Source organism: Rhamphochromis sp. 'chilingali' (genome assembly GCF_963969265.1).
Source record: "Rhamphochromis sp. 'chilingali' genome assembly, chromosome: 18".
Taxonomy (NCBI): Eukaryota; Metazoa; Chordata; class Actinopteri; order Cichliformes; family Cichlidae; genus Rhamphochromis; species Rhamphochromis sp. 'chilingali'.
The window spans coordinates 33,329,602-33,347,349 of NC_137945.1; the positions used below are offsets into that span (position 1 = coordinate 33,329,602).

The 17,748-nt window shown below is 45.3% G+C and overlaps 1 protein-coding gene across 8 annotated transcripts in view; it reads left to right on the forward strand.

Moving 5' to 3' along the window:
• Positions 1-17,748, forward strand: part of LOC308385725 (syncytin-2-like) — a 102,963-nt gene that overhangs the window by 57,478 nt on the left and 27,737 nt on the right. The window lies entirely within an intron of this gene.

A 17,748-nucleotide genomic window follows, 5' to 3' on the forward strand; every position in this document is an offset into this window, starting at 1 on the left:
AAAGACCAACTTACCTTTGAAGGCATTTATGTAGTGGATATCAAGTCCCAGTTTGTCCCTTCCAGCAGAAACATGACAGACTGCATCCTCCCGTGGAGGAATGCGTCTCCTTCGCATGTTCTCCTGTACGTTTTGATTGGCTGTATTACCAAAGCATATACAGTATTACGATTATCGTCATCATCATCAGTAGCAGCAGAACTAGCAGTAGTGTAGTTTACAGCATAAACACAGCTGACTTATTCATAGTCCTAATTTATGCCTTCTTTTAAAATGTTAAAGGCCTAGTACTCAAAATGACGACATGTGACATTTCTGTAATGGCGACTGCAGAGAGTGATACAAGTACTGAGAAAGCTTGGGCATCAAAACTGTAAGAAGTTTTTTCTTCAGGCATATAAATAAATACACGACTAAATACACTTATACCCCTTGCTTTTATTTTAGGGCTGTCAGCAGAATGGACAGACATTGGACAAATTGCCCAAAATTAGCTAACAGCAACATCAGGGATTTTGACTCAGACTGCGCTGGTTTAATTGTTAATCGCGTTAGTCGCGATGTCGGCATTAACACGTTTAAGCCACAATAATGCTTTAACACCGAGTAAATCCTAACACGGGTTAGCCCGCTTTATCGCGTTGACGTGGTGTTACGTCCCCACTTAAAAGTCTAGGCGATGAGGGTGGGGGACAGTAACAGTTAGATCCAGGTGGAATGAAAAGAACGCCAGGCAGAGGTATTTAACATAAAATAGATCTTTATTGTAGGCAAACACCTCAATAATCATACAAATGGCAACAACAAAAGGAGACAGCACCGCTGCTTTAATGAGAAATCAGGGAGGTCAACCCAAAGTGGTAATGACCACTTCAACAAAGAAAGCAACAATAAGGCTTCAACAGAAAGAGACAGCAACGCTGCTAGCAAACAATATCCAGGCAGGCCACACAAACTAATGAAGGCCGCCGTCACTCATGGGCAATCACTGCTCAGTTAAACACTACTCACAAAGAGCCACACACCAGAAGGCTGGTCACACGCAGCAGGCTGTTCCACACCTAGGCTAGTAGCACACTCTGACCAGCCCAGAGGAAATCCACCAGAAACCTCTCCCTCCTCCTCCACACTGCTCTTCTCCAGCTTATATCACCCCTGAGGGTAATTGGTTGTAACGAGAGCAGATGAGCAGCAGGTGTGACCTAAAGGAGAAGGCAGGGGCAGAGAGAGACAAGGGGAGTGGCCAGAACGAAGGAGGAGGAGGAGAGGGAGAAGACAACACCACGCCCACACACTCCCACAGCCTCCCAGGATGTAACATTCCCCCCCACCCTATATCCACACTATACAAAACACAGAAGAAACTCATCACTATGCACTGCGTGAGAGTGCATCAGCCACCAGATTGGGGCGTAAGTAAACATGGAGAGCTCCAAGGGCTGTGACTCTGTCTCACCAAACCATTCTCTGCTAGATAACTGACCTCCTTCCTCATCACCTCGCGCTTTCCCATAGGGCAGCGGTACGCGTGCCGTTTGATTGGGGTTGCGTCCCCAACATCGATATCATGTTCACAAACATTAGTACGCGAGGGCACATCACCAAAGAGAAAGGGGTAGGAGTGCAGTAGATTAAGCACATCTTCGCATTGTGAAGGGGACAGATGAGACAAGTGGGCCGTTACTTCGGCTAAGTAAGCTGAATTCGCCAACCGTCTACACTGTTGTCCCTCAGAAAGTATATGCAGACTGTCGTCAGCACTGGCCTCTACACTCAGCACGGTGGCAGAGACAGAGCTGGAGGTTGCCACACTGGCAACAGTCTCATGGGTTTCCCTATCATGGTAGGGTTTTAACATGTTGATGTGGCACAGGCGTGTTTTCCTCCTGCGCTCTGGGGTACTGAGAACATAATCCGTCTCAGACACTTTCCTCACTATGACGTACGGTCCCGCAAAACGGGCCGTAAGAGCAGAACCAGGCACCGGTAGCAACACTAAAACCTTGTCCCCAGCCTGAAAATGCCTTTTCACAGCCTTTCTGTCATGCCACGTCTTCATGCACGCCTGGGCAGTACACAGGGCCTCTTTCGCTAATAAGGTAGCACGTTGCCAACAATCCTTACATGTCTTCACAAAATCTGCCACGTTAGTTTTTGGAACACCCCCACTAAGGAACCTCTCTTTCAACATCTTTAGCGGGCCCCGCACCTCGCGGCCAAACACAAGTGTAGCTGGGCTGAACCCTAAGGACTCCTGCTTAACATTGCGTATTGCGAACAGTACAAAGGGGACACCCTCATCCCAGCTTCTGCCCGTGTCATGGCAGTACTTTTTTAGCATGGCCTTAAGTGTTTGGTGCCAACGCTCAAGTGCACCCTGCGACTCTGGGTGATAAGCACTAGACACAGAATGAGAGACGCCCAGGGAAGCTAAAGTCTGTTTAAATGCTCGAGATAAGAAATTAGTTCCCTGGTCTGTTTGCACTGTTTTTGGAAGAACAAAGGTGGTGAAAAACTTGATTAGCGCCTTAGTGATGTTTGCAGTGGTGACCCTCCGCAGAGGAATTGCTTCAGGGAACCGCGTGGACAAACACATTATGGTCAACAAAAACTGATTGCCTGCTCGTGTTCTTGGCAACGGACCAACACAATCGACCAAAACATGCTCGAATGGCTAACCAACAGCAGGTATTGGACATAGTGGGGCGGGGGGCACAGTTTGATTTGGTTTGCCCACCAGTTGACACGTATGACAAGTATTACAATACTTCGCAACATCTGCCTTCATCGCCGGCCAGAAGAAGTGCTGCAGAATACGGTCATATGTTTTAGTTATCCACAAATGTCCTGACCATGAATGGTCATGGGCTAATTGTAGCACGTGCTGACGCAAACTAGCCAGGACCACTATCTGTTGGACTACACTCCAGTCCTCCCCTGGCTTTGAAGTCCACCTGCGCATTAGCAATCCATCACATATAACAAATGTCTGCTTCCTGTCAGATGATCACTCTCATCACGGCAGCAAAACATTTGGTTAACGATGGGTCTGCTTTCTGAGCGATAATAATGGCCTCCCGTGTGAGGAGAGGGGGGGCTGCGGGTTCAGGAGCAGGCTCAGCCACTTCTTGAGCGAGTTCCTTGGCATCAGGACCCACTTCCCCCTCCTCAGAGGGCATCACATCCATCCCCAGCATAGAGCCGACCACTGACCCTGACAAGTCAACCACTTCTCCCTGCCGATGGGCCTGTGACCGGGTAAGAACACCTACGGGAAATACATCCGGGTGCTGCCGGTTTAAAACATCTGGCAAGGGGCTTGGGTCAGGGGTCTTTGTGACCACTGGGGCAGGATAAACCTTCCCGCCTGCAATGTCATTGCCCATTATGAAGTCCACACCATCAATCGGGAAACAAGGACACACAGCTACAGGAAAAATGCCACTTACTAGGTCACTCTGCATCCAAATTTGATGGAGGGGGGCTGGCACATAAGTCATTCCAACGCCCCTAACAATAACATCAGTGCCGCTGGCGGTCTTTTCATCAAAGGCAAGTGCACTAGCCAGTATGAGGGACTGTGAACCACCTGTGTCGCGTAGAATGGTCACAGTACGCCCATTTCCAGGCTTACCAGAGAGTGACACCGCTCCTTTGAAAATGAAAGGTTTAGAACATTCGTCAGGCGTTTCAGTGCTAAGTGGTCTGCTACCAGGAGAAGCGTTTTTAATCAGCCCTATCCCTTTTGGTTTATGTGGTGTTGAAACTGGCTGTCTCCGCCTGTAGGCCTCGCAGTCGGCTATTAAATGGCCGGATTTAAAACAGTAGAAACATTTCCGGTCTGACCTGGGACGAGGCACAGGCACCTCTCTCCTTGTCTTGCTCACCACTAGCACCGCTAGCGTTTGCTAGTATGTCGCGTCGCTCATGCTTAACAACACTCAATGGTCAATGGTAACTTTATTGTCCCTGATGGGAAATTGATTCGCAGTATGTCAAAACAAACAACAAACATACAACCAACACATCACGTACACTCATTAAAAAAATACTATAATATAATATAAGCCTGATAAAACAACCTAGATATTCCATCGAAAAAAGTGCAATGTGCAATGGCAACAACACTTACAATTTAGTGTTGTTAATTAAGATAATAGCACTAGGTACAAACGACAATTTGTGTCGCTTTGTCTTCACTGCAGTCATTTTATAACGACGACCTGATGGAAGCAGTTGAAAATCGTTAAAGAGAGGATGATCTGAACACAACAGGAGAGAGGTGGCCTTCCTCAGCACCTGCCTGTTATAAAAGTCCACAAGCTGGACCTGAGACCTCCCTGAAATCTTGCCCGCCACTTTAACCAGATTGTTAAGTCTGGTCTTATTATCCATGGACATACTACCGTACCAAGCAATGATACAGAAAGTTAAAACAGATTCAATAAAACTTTTATAAAAGAGAGTCATCATTTCAGATGAAACATTAAAACCTCTCAACCTCCTTAAAAAGTACAGTCTTTGTTGGGCCTTTTTCACTGTAGCAGCAAGATGAGACTCAAAGGACAGGGTCTTATCAAGAACAACCCCCAAGTACTTGTAACTATCCACCATTTCAATGGCTGCACCATTTACCACTGTAAGCGCAGGATGAGGGGATGACTTCCTGAAATCTATAACCATGTCCTTGGTTTTCAAGGTGTTAATCATTAAGAAGGACTGATCACACCATGAAACAAACTCCTCCACAACAGGCCCATGGGAATCCTCTTCACCATGAAGGAGGCTTACAATGACTGTGTCATTTGCGTATTTGATGAAATGCCTATTGGCCTGTGTGCTGCGACAGTCATTAGTGTACAAAATATACAAAAGAGGAGAGAGACAACAACCTTGTGGTGAGCCAGTGGAAGAGTTCAGCTGTTTGGAAAAACAGCCGTTTATTCTCACACACTGTGATCTATCAGTTAAGAAGTCTAAGATCCAACCAACGAGATTAAAATTAAGTTTAAATTGGTTAAGAAGCTTGTCCACTAAAAGATGTGGCTGGATAGTATTAAAAGCAGAAGAAAAATCAATAAATAAAAGCCGAGCATGAGCTTTGGCGCCATCAAGATGGCGATAAAGGAAGTTCAACAGAGTGACCACTGCATCATCAACACCTCTACAAGGCCTGTATGCAAATTGTAGTGGATCTATCAGCTTCTCTACTTGCTGCAGGATCTCCTTCCTGACAAGTTTTTCGAAGGACTTCATCACTAAAGATGTAAGAGCAACAGGCCTAAAATCATTTAATGATGTAGGTTTTGTGGTCTTAGCAACTGGAGAAATAATTGATTTTTTCCATACCTCTGGAACCTTCTGTTGCTGAAGAGATAAAAGAAAGATGTGATAAAAAAAAAATACCACATAATTGCTCAGCGCATGTTCTAAGCACCTGGCCACATATATTATCAGGACCTGGACTTTTATTAGTCTTACTCATTTTAAAAAGATTTCCCACCCTTCTTTCATCAAAGAACAAAACTGGGGGGCCTCTGGTGCTCTCTATTAAGGAATCAAGTGTATTCCTTGGAATATAGTTATCATTAAATCTCGAATAAAATCTGTTCAGCTCATTGGCTAACTGAAAATCTGAACTAAAACCAGGGAGACTTATCTTATTACAGTCACTGAGACAGTGACCAGTCATGTGTTTCATGCCAGCCCAAGCCACCCTTAAGTTATTGCTACCCATCTCCGCCTCTACCTTATCCTTGTATTTTATTTTAGCTTTTTTAATTTCTGATCTAATCTCCTTCCTAATTTCTCTGACTTTCAAGGTATTCCCTTCAGTAAAAGCTTTATTCCTTTCGTAAATCAGCCTCGTAAGAACTTTAGAGGACCATGGTTTGTTATTAGGGAAAGAATTCACAACCTTTGAGGGAATAATCATGTCTCTACAAAAGGATATATATCCGCAGACAACGTCAGTGAGTTCATTAATGTCTCTACATGATTCGGTAAACACCGACCAGTCTGTACAGTCAAAGCATCCCTGCAGGGCTAAAGAGGCATCGTCACTCCAAACCTTTATGCGGTGTTTCCTCACTTTCTCTCTTCTCAGTACAGTCTTATAGACTGGCAGAAGATGCACCGTGTTGTGATCCGAGGATCCGAGGGCGGGGCCAGCCACAGTTGTATACGCACCTTTTATGGAGCCATAACATAAATCCAGAGTCTTATTGAAGCGAGTGGGACAGTGCACATACTGATAAAAACTGCTCAGTGTTTTCTTCAAGTCGCAGCGATTAAAGTCCCCAAGAACAATATTAGGGGCTTCAGGAGAGAGAGATTGTAGAGAGTGGATCGCATTGGAGATGGTGTCAGTCGCATTCTTAGGATTCGCTTTGGGGTGGATGTACAGTAAACGACGGTGACGTTGATCTGTGGGAATTCCCTCGGCAGATAAAACGGCCTCAAAGACACAGAGAGGAGCTCAATGTCAGGCAGACACACTTGTCTACGAACGGTCACATTTTTACACCATTTCTGATTTATATACAAACACACCCCTCCTCCTTGCGATTTCTGGGTAGCTCCGGGGTCTCGATCCAAACGTATGGGAACCCCGAAGCCATTTAATTTGGTTTTATGGACGAGTGCAAACTCGTCAGCCAGGGTCGCGGTCTGCTGCAACGTAGAGACCTTCTGCTCGTTCAGGTATACCGCCATCCGCTCAGTGACGCAATTTTTGAACTCCTCAATGAGAATTAATTCCCGTACCGAAGCTAGGTCTGCAGCTTTACAGGCCATACACCACCAATCAAAGAGGACACTCTTTTCTCTTGCGAAATCCAGGAAGGATTGACCCTGCACCTTTTTCAGCCCCCGAAATCGCTGCCTGTAAGCCTCGGGGACTAGCTCATAGGCCAACAGGATTGCACTTTTCAGTTTGTCGTAGTCCAAGCTGCATTCAGCGGACAACGAGGAACAAACTTCCTGTGCCTTGCCCACCAGCTTGCACTGTAGCAGGATGGCCCACGCATCCCGCGGCCAACGCAAGGCTGTTGCTATCTGCTCAAACGATTCAAAATAAATCTCCACCTCAGTGTCACGAAATGCAGGGACCAGACGACTATTCCGTCCTACATCAAACTGTACGTCTGTCTGTGACAGCGAAGCCACCACAGGAGGGGAGGAGGCCTGCTGGAGTTCTAGCTGTCGCAGCTTGACCTTCGTCTCTGCCTCCACCTTCATCAGCTCAACCTCCCTAGCCCTAGCCAGTTCCGCGTCCAAACGCCTAAGCTCTAGCTCCCTTTTCAGCTGGAACTCTCTCTCACGCTGCTCCTTCTCCAGCTGGAGACGAGCCAGACGGATTTTGAGCCTAGCATTCTGCTTAGAACCCTCAGATGACTGGATGGAGAGTGGATCAAAACGGAGCAGCGTCACTAGCCCCCCCTCGGGCAACCCCTGGTCCATAGGTGTAGACACTGATGGTTCTACAACCTGGCCTGGAACGTGAGGCGCCACACTTGGTCCAGCCGGACCGGGTGTGCTCAGGGGTTCCTGCAGTACAACCACCCTCTCCTCCAACAACCCGGACACCAGAGCGGCTTTCAGCTCGGCTTTGCGTAGACCAGTGGAGACACTGATCCCGTAATATGTAGCCAGCTCATGCAGATCCCTCTTCCTACAAACATCCAGCAGGGCAAGCGACGGCTCTGCCGTAAACCCAGCAATATCAAAAGTGGCCATGAAAACTCAAAACGGCCTGCAAAACACAAGCAAATCACTAAAGTGCTACACACAACGCCTTCACTATAGAACTACACACACAGGCGAAAGAGAAATGTGTTGTGTCAAGTCAACCATTAAAGAAAAATCCTACTCACACTCCCCCCAGTCCTGCCTCCTCAGACTCTAGCCTGTCCTAGCTTCTGGAGCGTACCAGGCTCGAGGCCACTTTAAAGGCAAATCATCAAGCGCCACAGGCACCGACAAGCCTACCCCCAACAGAGAATTAATCCCCACCCGGGTTTGCTCCGAAAATAAAAAAGGCAAAACAAAAAACGAGTGTCCGAAGGAAGAGCAAATGCTCAGCTAGACACTCCCCTGTGCTAGCCGGGGAGAGCAGCAGCTAGCCAAATGACCTTCACACAGCACACAAACACCTGTTCACACTTGCAATCAACCCAATTCCTTTCATTCCGTTCCCGGACGAGCCCCCACTTTGTTACGTCCCCACTTAAAAGTCTAGGCGATGAGGGTGGGGGACAGTAACAGTTAGATCCAGGTGGAATGAAAAGAACGCTAGGCAGAGGTATTTAACATAAAATAGATCTTTATTGTAGGCAAACACCTCAATAATCATACAAATGGCAACAACAAAAGGAGACAGCACCGCTGCTTTAATGAGAAATCAGGGAGGTCAACCCAAAGTGGTAATGACCACTTCAACAAAGAAAGCAACAATAAGGCTTCAACAGAAAGAGACAGCAACGCTGCTAGCAAACAATATCCAGGCAGGCCACACAAACTAATGAAGGCCGCCGTCACTCATGGGCAATCACTGCTCAGTTAAACACTACTCACAAAGAGCCACACACCAGAAGGCTGGTCACACGCAGCAGGCTGTTCCACACCTAGGCTAGTAGCACACTCTGACCAGCCCAGAGGAAATCCACCAGAAACCTCTCCCTCCTCCTCCACACTGCTCTACTCCAGCTTATATCACCCCTGAGGGTAATTGGTTGTAACGAGAGCAGATGAGCAGCAGGTGTGACCTAAAGGAGAAGGCAGGGGCAGAGAGAGACAAGGGGAGTGGCCAGAACGAAGGAGGAGGAGGAGGAGAGGGAGAAGACAACACCACGCCCACACACTCCCACAGCCTACACACACACACACACACACACACACACACAGTATTCTTTGTTCACATGTATACCTATGTAAGATGTTATATGTTAATGACCCTATGCATATTCATGTAACCACAATAAAAGGAGTGCTATGGGGGACCTGGCTGAGAGTCTGACGGAGGTCAAGTGGTGGAACGACACTTGGCTCCAGGCAGGACTCCCTCATGCATGAGTAACATGAAGAACTTTGCCTACTCGTGTCTTGCTTTGCTGTGTAATTATATTGTCCTCAACGTTCCAGCGGATGGGTTCAAGCTATAAACCTATCAGTGAGGAAAATATCACAGTTTCACCAAATAATCAGTCACGTCTAAAACTCTCATACTCCCAACCTGTTATATGACTGTGTTGTATTTTATTGTATGCTATGTTTTTATTTTATATCTATTATGTTTACAAACATCAAGAAGTCACAAGCAAAGGGAGACCACACCATAGCACATGTTTACATAAGATAAGATAAGATAACCTTTATTAGTCCCACACGTGGGAAATTTGTTTTGTCGCAGCAGGAAGTGGACAGTGCAAAAGTTATGAAGCAAAAATTAGAATACAATAAGAATAAATACAGTACACAACTGTACAGAATAGAATAAAATAAAATACTATATACAGTAGAATAAAATAGAATAAAATATAAAATAAGATAAAAATAGAATACAAATGCTGTATACAACTGAGTAAAAATACAACGATGCCAGAAAGGATTATTGCACATTAGTGTTATTGCACATTAGTGGATGTGTGTGTTTGATCAGTTAAAGTCTTTGTTGTGGAGTCTGACAGCAGTGGGGAAGAAAGACCTGCGAAAGCTCTCCGTCCCACACCGTGGGTGCCGCAGTCTCCCACTGAAGGAGCTGCTCAGTGCTGTCACAGTCTCCTGCATGGGGTGGGAGATGTTGTCCAACAGGGATGACAGCTTAGCCACTCACTCACCACTGTCACTCACCACCTCCACTGGGTCTAGGGGGCATCCTAGAACAGAGCTGGCCCTTCAGATCAGCCTGTTCAGTCTCTTCCTGTCCCCAGCAGAGATGCTGCCGCCCCAGCAGACCACACCATAAAAGATAGCAGAGGCCACCACAGAGTCATAGAAGGTCTTCAGGAGTGGGCCCTCCACTCCAAATGACCTGAGTCTCCACAGCAGGTACAGCCTGCTCTGCCCTTTCCTGTAGAGGGCGTCTGAGTTATGAGTCCAGTCCAGTCTGTTGTTCAGATGAACACCAAGGTACCTGTAGCTGTCCACAGCCTCAATGTCCATACCTTGGATGTTCAGTGGTTGCCGTGGAGAATGCTTGTGCCTGCGGAAGTCTACCACCATAAGGATATTCATCAAAATTATTTATTCATCAAATTTCAAAACTTTTTTAATCACACAAAAAATACATGTGCAAAGCACCACAACAGCAGCCCAATATCAGACAGAACTGTCACATGATATTAAACATAATGAAGCGCTTCATTATAGTTTTCCATTCAAGCTGCGCTTCATATTTTGACCAGCAGATGTCACCAAAGAAGACTGTGTTGAAAAATAATGACAGTTTGTTCCACGACTGCATTTCACTGGGGGAGGGTTTTGATTATTGATTAAAATCGATTCTAGGTTGGATAACGTGATATTGATCCATTAAAATCCTGAAACGATTTTTAAATATGAATAAATTTTGCCTGAAACGCCAGAATCTCAGGTTAAACTTCAGAAAATTTCAACAACCACCAAACAGCTAAAATAGTAAATGAGAGCAGTTACACGGATTCTGCACAAAGACGTAAACAAAGATGCCGGGGCTGAAAGCCGGCAGCTCACTGATTCTGATGCGTCGGCGGGTCCGCCTCTTATGTTTACATCTTTTTTGGCGCTAGATTCTGAAGGTGCAGGTTTTGTCACTCTCCAAACATAATTGACTGAACCAGCAGCAAAAGAAGACTGTTGTTTACAGCGCTGTCAGGCGCTGTTTCTTTTTTGTTTTTGTTTTTTTTGTTTGTTTGTTTCTTTTTTCCCCTTCCAGCAACAAAACCTCATTTCTGCTGTTCAATACAGAATAAATGTAAACTTTAAAATTATGCAAAACGTTTAGCTGTGTCTCTAATAAACCCTCTGTAACTTTGCTCTGCTTCACTTCAGCAGCATCAGGTAATGTTCATATGTTGATTCATGGTTTTCTTTCGTGTTTGATCCACTGCAGAATATTTTTATACTCAGACCAGGAAAATCTCCTTCATTTTTTTTCTGTTTTATCCTCAGTTACTTTGACACAAAGGCATCTGCTGTGATGCTTACACCTCTGATGAAGTCTCACAAGTGTCAGCTTTCGTTTTAGAAATATAAAATATGGATATGTACTCATTGTAATGTTCTAACTCTTATTTTGAAATCACCGGAAGTAGATAGGTACGCCAGCTGGTGTTCATGTGCTAGCTTAGCAGTTTACAGTGGTGTGGATGCGTTGTTCTATATTTACGGAATAAAAGAATCTATATGACGACTCCAAGACAATTCCTTCATAAGCAGTGAAGACACAACATGGTGTCAGAGTGAGTAACTCAGCGGACCCACTCGAAAAAATAAAAAAAAGGAAGAAAATGGAAGCCTACGGTGTACCAGCCCCGAGAATGGACTGGGACTCGTCCAACCTACCCGACGCCTGGCGCCGCTTCAAACAGCTAATGTTTTCTGGACCACTCAAAGACAAGTCAGAGGAACAAAAGTGCAGCTTTCTACTTTTGTGGCTCGGAGACAAAGGATGAGATATAAGTAATACGTGGAACCTAACAGAAGACGAAGCTAAGGCGCTACAAACGTATTACAACGGCTTCACAATGTACCTCATGCCGAAAGCTAACCCTATATTCGCCAGATACAAATTCCACGAAAAAACACAAGACAGCGGTGAGTCTTTTGAGCACTTCGTCACAGAGCTAAAACTCCTTGTTAAAGACTGTGATTATGAAAAAAGTGAAGAAATGGTCAGAGACAGAATAGTTTTTGGAACCAACTCTCCTCACGTCAGAGAGAAGCTACTTAGCCAAGGACGGACTCTTACGCTAGAGAAAGCCATAGACATAGCCCGCTCCTATGAGCTAGCACAGTCACAGCTAAAAGCTATGACTAACGACAACCATGAAGTGCATGCCATACGTCGCAAAGGCGCAAAACCACAAAACTTACCACGAACCAGCAAAGCAAGTGAAAGTTTCAGACACCAAAACAAAGCCTGCATGGCATGTGGGAGGAATCACGACAAACGAACTGATTGCCCAGCCAAAGGAAAGCAGTGTCTGAAATGCAATAAATTCAACCACTTTGCAAAAGTATGCAGATCTAAGAGCAACGTGGAAAGAAAAACAGGACACAGAGAGGTGCACACTGTACTAGAGGCTAACGATTCAGAGCCAGAGCTGTTCATAGACACCATAGCTGCAGAAGATAATGGAGACAGTCCGTTTGCAGACATACTACTGGGACCAAATAAGATAAAACTCACCTTCAAGTTGGACACTGGAGCACAAGCGAACATCATACCAGCCAACACTTTCCAAATGCTACAAACTCCACTCAGGGAGGACAAGGACAAACTGTTTGGCTATGGGGGCCACCCACTCAAAGTCAACGGACACTGAGCATAATAACAAAGACAGATTTCACAGCTGCACTGTTCCCAACTTCTACTGTGTGACTGACAGCCTGGAGTTTGAAATCATCTTCGTAACCATGTTTCATAACAGATGCCATTTATGTCCTTATACACACACAATACGGTAATATTACATTGAAGCAGAGTACGTTTTACTGCGCGAGGCTCCTCGGTAGCCTTAATGCTCCAACAATCCATCAAGCGGTGCAGCTCCGTAGCTTACCAAAGTCGTACTAAAACATTTTTTGACAGATTGCTGAGTGCCATGTTCCACATAAAATCGGTTCGCGGTCATCAAGCACAACCAGAATTCATACAAAAGGTGCACTGTCAAATTTTAAAAGAATGAAAGGATTTTAGGCTGTGCAGCCGCTCTGGGCTGCATGGCGTTAGCGTGGTTAGCTCGTTAATACGTTGACTCTGTACAGGGCGATGCACAGTAACTCGTTAACGGAGATTTGCCGTGTCCATCTTGTCGCTGCCTGCAGGTGAAGCGATGGTGGAGGAGGGGGAGTTGTGTTCAGTTAAGGAGAGAGGCGAGGTTGAGTAACGTTGCGTAGAGACAAAAGTGGACGAAAGAGAGGCAAACTTGTGGCTCCACAACTATAATTATAATGTAACATAGACTATATCGATATAAAGGATATTGTCACATCTTATATCTTGTATAAAAATATATCGATATTTTTAAAAAACTCGATATATCGCCCAGCCCTAACTGAGACTCAGGTAGGCTGTGGTCTGTAAATGATGTCAGTTGGTACTAAGGGACCCACATTGTGCCAACCAAATATCTCCACGCTATTACACCAGCAGCAGGATGGATCCATGCTTTATGTTGTTTAAGACAAATTCTGCCCCTAAAATCTGAATGTTGCAGAGATTGAGACCCATCAGACCAGGCAACATTTTTCAATCTTTTCTTGGCCACTTTTGTTGATCTTGAATGTAAAAGAACCCACCCATCATGTTAATCACACTCTAGAACTTGTTTTAACATATGGCATAGAAACTGAACATTTAACAGTGTTTCCTGTAAACCCACTCTTGTCTTTTGCTAATACAGTGTCTTGCAAACGTAATCGGCCCCCTTGAACTTTCCCACATTTTGTCACATTACAGCCACAAACATGAATCAGTTTTATTGGAATTCCACGTGAAAGACCAACACAAAGTGGTGCACACGTGAGAAGTGGAACGAAAATCATACATGATTCCAAACATTTTTTACAAATAAATAACTGCAAAGTGGGGTGTGCATAATTATTTAGCCCCCTTTGGTCTGAGTGCAGTCAGTTGCACATAGACGTTGCCTGATGAGTGCGAATGACTAAACAGAGTGCACCTGTGTGTAATCTAATGTCAGTACAAATACAGCTGCTCTGTGACGGCCTCAGAGGTTGTCTAAAAGAATATTGGGAGCAACAACACCATGAAGTCCAAAGAACACAACAGACAGGTCAGGGATAAAGTTATTGAGAAATTTAAAGCAGGCTTAGGCTACAAAAAGATTTCCCAAGCCCCTCTGTTGTTTTAGGCCCCTCTGTCTTCCAGTTGGGATTGGTGAGGCAGACACTGTGTCTACTTTTAAGATTAGACTTAAAACTTTCCCTTTTACTAAAACATATAGTTATGACTAGACAGGTGACCCTGAATCTTCCCTTAGTTATGCTGTAATAGGTGTAGGCTGCTGGGTGGTTTCCCATGATGCATTGAGTATTTCTTCCTTAGTCACCTTTCAGTCACCTGTTAAAAGGGAGATTTTCCTTCCCGTTGTCACCAAAGGGATTGTTGGATTGTATGTACTATAGTAGGGCAGGGGTCCCCAACTAAAGTAGCAGGAGGTCCACTACCTCCATGATCCAATAAATCTGGGGTCTGAACAGTTTAAATGAACCAACAGAAATATTTTCTTTCATTTTTATACAACATTTATTTAGCAATATATATTTTTGTCTGGAAACTCCTGATCAATTATTCATTTACCCATTAAATCATCTGCTGAACAGACAATCCACTTCAAGTACTAACTATAAGCAGAATACAATTTAACAATAACATTACTTTTTACCACATCTGTTGCACATGCAACATTAAAGTGTCTTGATGCATGGTCAGTCATCCACGTAAGTAAATCCCAAAATGTTGATTCTATTCATCTGGAGGTAACATTTCGTCACTCATCCAAGTGACTTCTGAAGAAGTACGTGAAAATAGAAGAACCATCTCTGAATCGAGGAGGGGGCCTAAGGGTACATCATTCACCATCTTACAATGCTGGGATTGCAGCCATTCCCCAACTCTCTGTGAATGGTACAGAATCAACTATTTTGGGAGAACATTTAGGTACAAGCAATTTACCACAAAAAGACTAAATATCCAGGAAAATTGAGAAGAATTTTGAGCTGTGCGGTAAACATGTTTGACAAACCTAACACATACATCTATCCATTCCATCCATTCGCTTCCGCTTATCCTTTTCAGGGTCGCGGGGGGTGCTGTCATAGGGCGAGAGGCGGGGTACACCCTGGACAGGTCACCAGTCTGTCGCAGGGCCAACACACAGGAACAGACAACCATTCGCACTCACATTCATTCGCACATTCACACCTAGTGACAATTTGGATTATCCAATTAACCTATCCCCACAAGCTGCATGTCTTTGGACGGTGGGAGGAAGCCGGAGTGCCCGGAGGGAACCCACGCAAACATGGGGAGAACATGCAAACTCCACACAGAAAGACCCCGGCCTGATATTGGAATTGAATTCAGGACCTTCTTGCTGTGTGTAACACCCCTTTCAACACTTGGGATACAGATTTAAATGGTTACCTGTGTGTTGGGCCAATACTGTAGCTGAGGTTCGACTACTGGAGCAGAGTGGATGACAAATGAAACGCTCTGAGAACTTGGCTTGATCAATTTGTATTCACAATTAAAGAATCTCACATACAATGAAAACAATAACAGTACATGAAAGGAAAAATTGTGCCCAAGTCATGGAAAATAATAAACAAAACACACACAACCCCGGGGGATTTGACTCAGTCTCTCTCTCGTGTCCGCCGACACCCTTAAGTGTGAGTCCAGCAATGAGGATTCTCCTTGCAGGATGTGCAAAGGAGGAATGAGGTGCAAATCTGTCCTACCACTTAAGTAGAGTTTGTACAGTTCACAGTTCGTCCAAAGAATTTAGTTCTCTTCTTAAAACAATCATCTCAAGGATCCTGGAAGGGTGGCTCGCCATCTTTGGACTGGATCATCACCGAACTGTACTCCCAAGTAAAAAAACCTGACCAAAGTAACCAATAAAATGGGCTCTCCTGGAGCTTCAAAATGGCGATGGTGAAGCGTTGTAGCACAACCAGAAGAATCCGAGCAGTAACAAACTCCTTTCTGGTTAACAACAATTTCCAGATAGTTTATTTCCATAATCTGACTGAATAAAAACAACCACGCTTTCCACTTGGAAAAAACGGACTTTTCTTCCTCTCCCTCTCTCCTGATATCCGTAGCTGCTACGCAGTGAACGGCAGGAGGCGGTACTTCCCCCTGTATACTTCAAGGACCATCAGGACATTATAGACATCTCCTATTTTATTAATTCTCAACAAAATAATTTAACTTAATAAAACTTAACAATGAACTCAAAATACTAACATCACTCATAACACACTAAAACCCTTAGTAACTCTCCAGGGTTACATGTGCGGCAACAGTGCTAACCACCATGCCACCGTGCTGCCTCAAACTTAACACAATGTAACTTAAATCATACTGCAAGACAGAGCTGGCTCTCATTTCAGTGGGAGACAGTTTCATGGACATTTGCAGCTAGAATTTTAAACTTTGGGTGAAATGGGGTCAGTGCAACTCTTACGCATGCATGCAAATGTTCATTGGTCAGCTGTGAGCAATTCATCTTTCATCTTTAAATTGCAGATTTTCGCTTCAGGAAGCACACAGCCCCACTCCACTGACAACTTGCTGTTGGCCAACACCCTCAAACAGCCTTGACACCTCCACCTTCCCCAACAATAGAGACACTTTGGTCCATCATTCCCCCACCAACCCACTCCCACCAGTTAGTGATGCAGCAGCAATTAGACAGGCTACAACAATTAAGGGCATAAAATGCAAGAATGTAAAACATAAAATCAGTCTCTATGCGGATGATTCTTGCTTTTCCTCCAAAACTCACAAACCAACCTTTCTGAGGTAATTACTCTAATAAACTGGTTTTCAAGAGTTTCAAATTATTCAATTAACTGGTAAAAATCTACAGTTCTTCCAATTAACTGCTCCTTCCATAATTCTTCTTCCCCCGGCCTACTACAATCTGGAAATATTAAATATTGAGGTATTAATGTCTCTGCCTAATTTTCAACAATATTTCTCAGCCAACAGGCTTCAGTTCATCTCAGGATGGTTAAAACGTACCTTCTTAGATGAGCCCTGGCTAGATGTTGAACAGGCACTATGCAATAATCTAGAGATTTCAGACCTACCATTTATCAGCTCAAACATCATCCCTGGAGTTATCCCTGGAGGGCTTAACCCAGGGGTTGTGGTCATAACCTGGTTAGTGGCTCTGGTTCGTCTTAGAGGGAGTTCTCCTTGTGGCTGCATGCAGCAGGGCTGGGGGAGGGTCTGTGCTAGCGGACCTAGGTTACTGGCCTGGTAGCCTGGCTGCCCCTGAGTGGATCCGGGGCAGGCGTGGGGGCTTGGGGTTTGGGGGTGCTTCGCCTCCATGCTAGGGCTCTGGCTGGGCCTTGGGGGCTTCGGTCCTTGTTGGTGTGTTGCCGAGGTTGTGGGCGGGTGGGTGCACGGGGCTCAGCCCTGGCACAGGGGGCCTCTGGTGCATCGGCCTAACTAAAGGGCTCTTCAACTGGCAGGGAGGTTCTTCCATCCTTGCAGGAGTCCACTCTGCAGGTGGGGGAGAGACATAGGAGAGGTGGAGAATAAACTTAACCCGGGTGTCTATTATCTTGTGTAGTCTGGGAGATGATTGAATGTCGGGGTGGGTACAGTTTCCTCTGCGGTGGGGTCGGGTGGGCTGCCCCGGGTCCTGAGGGGCTGGGCGGTGCTGCTGCCGTAGGCCCCGGCCTGGGCTCCCTTGCCTTGGTGGGTGCAGGAGGACGGGGGTGCCTACTGGGGTCAGCGGGGGAGCTGGCCCTAGGGAGGGGCATAAACACAATCTATTTGTCGTT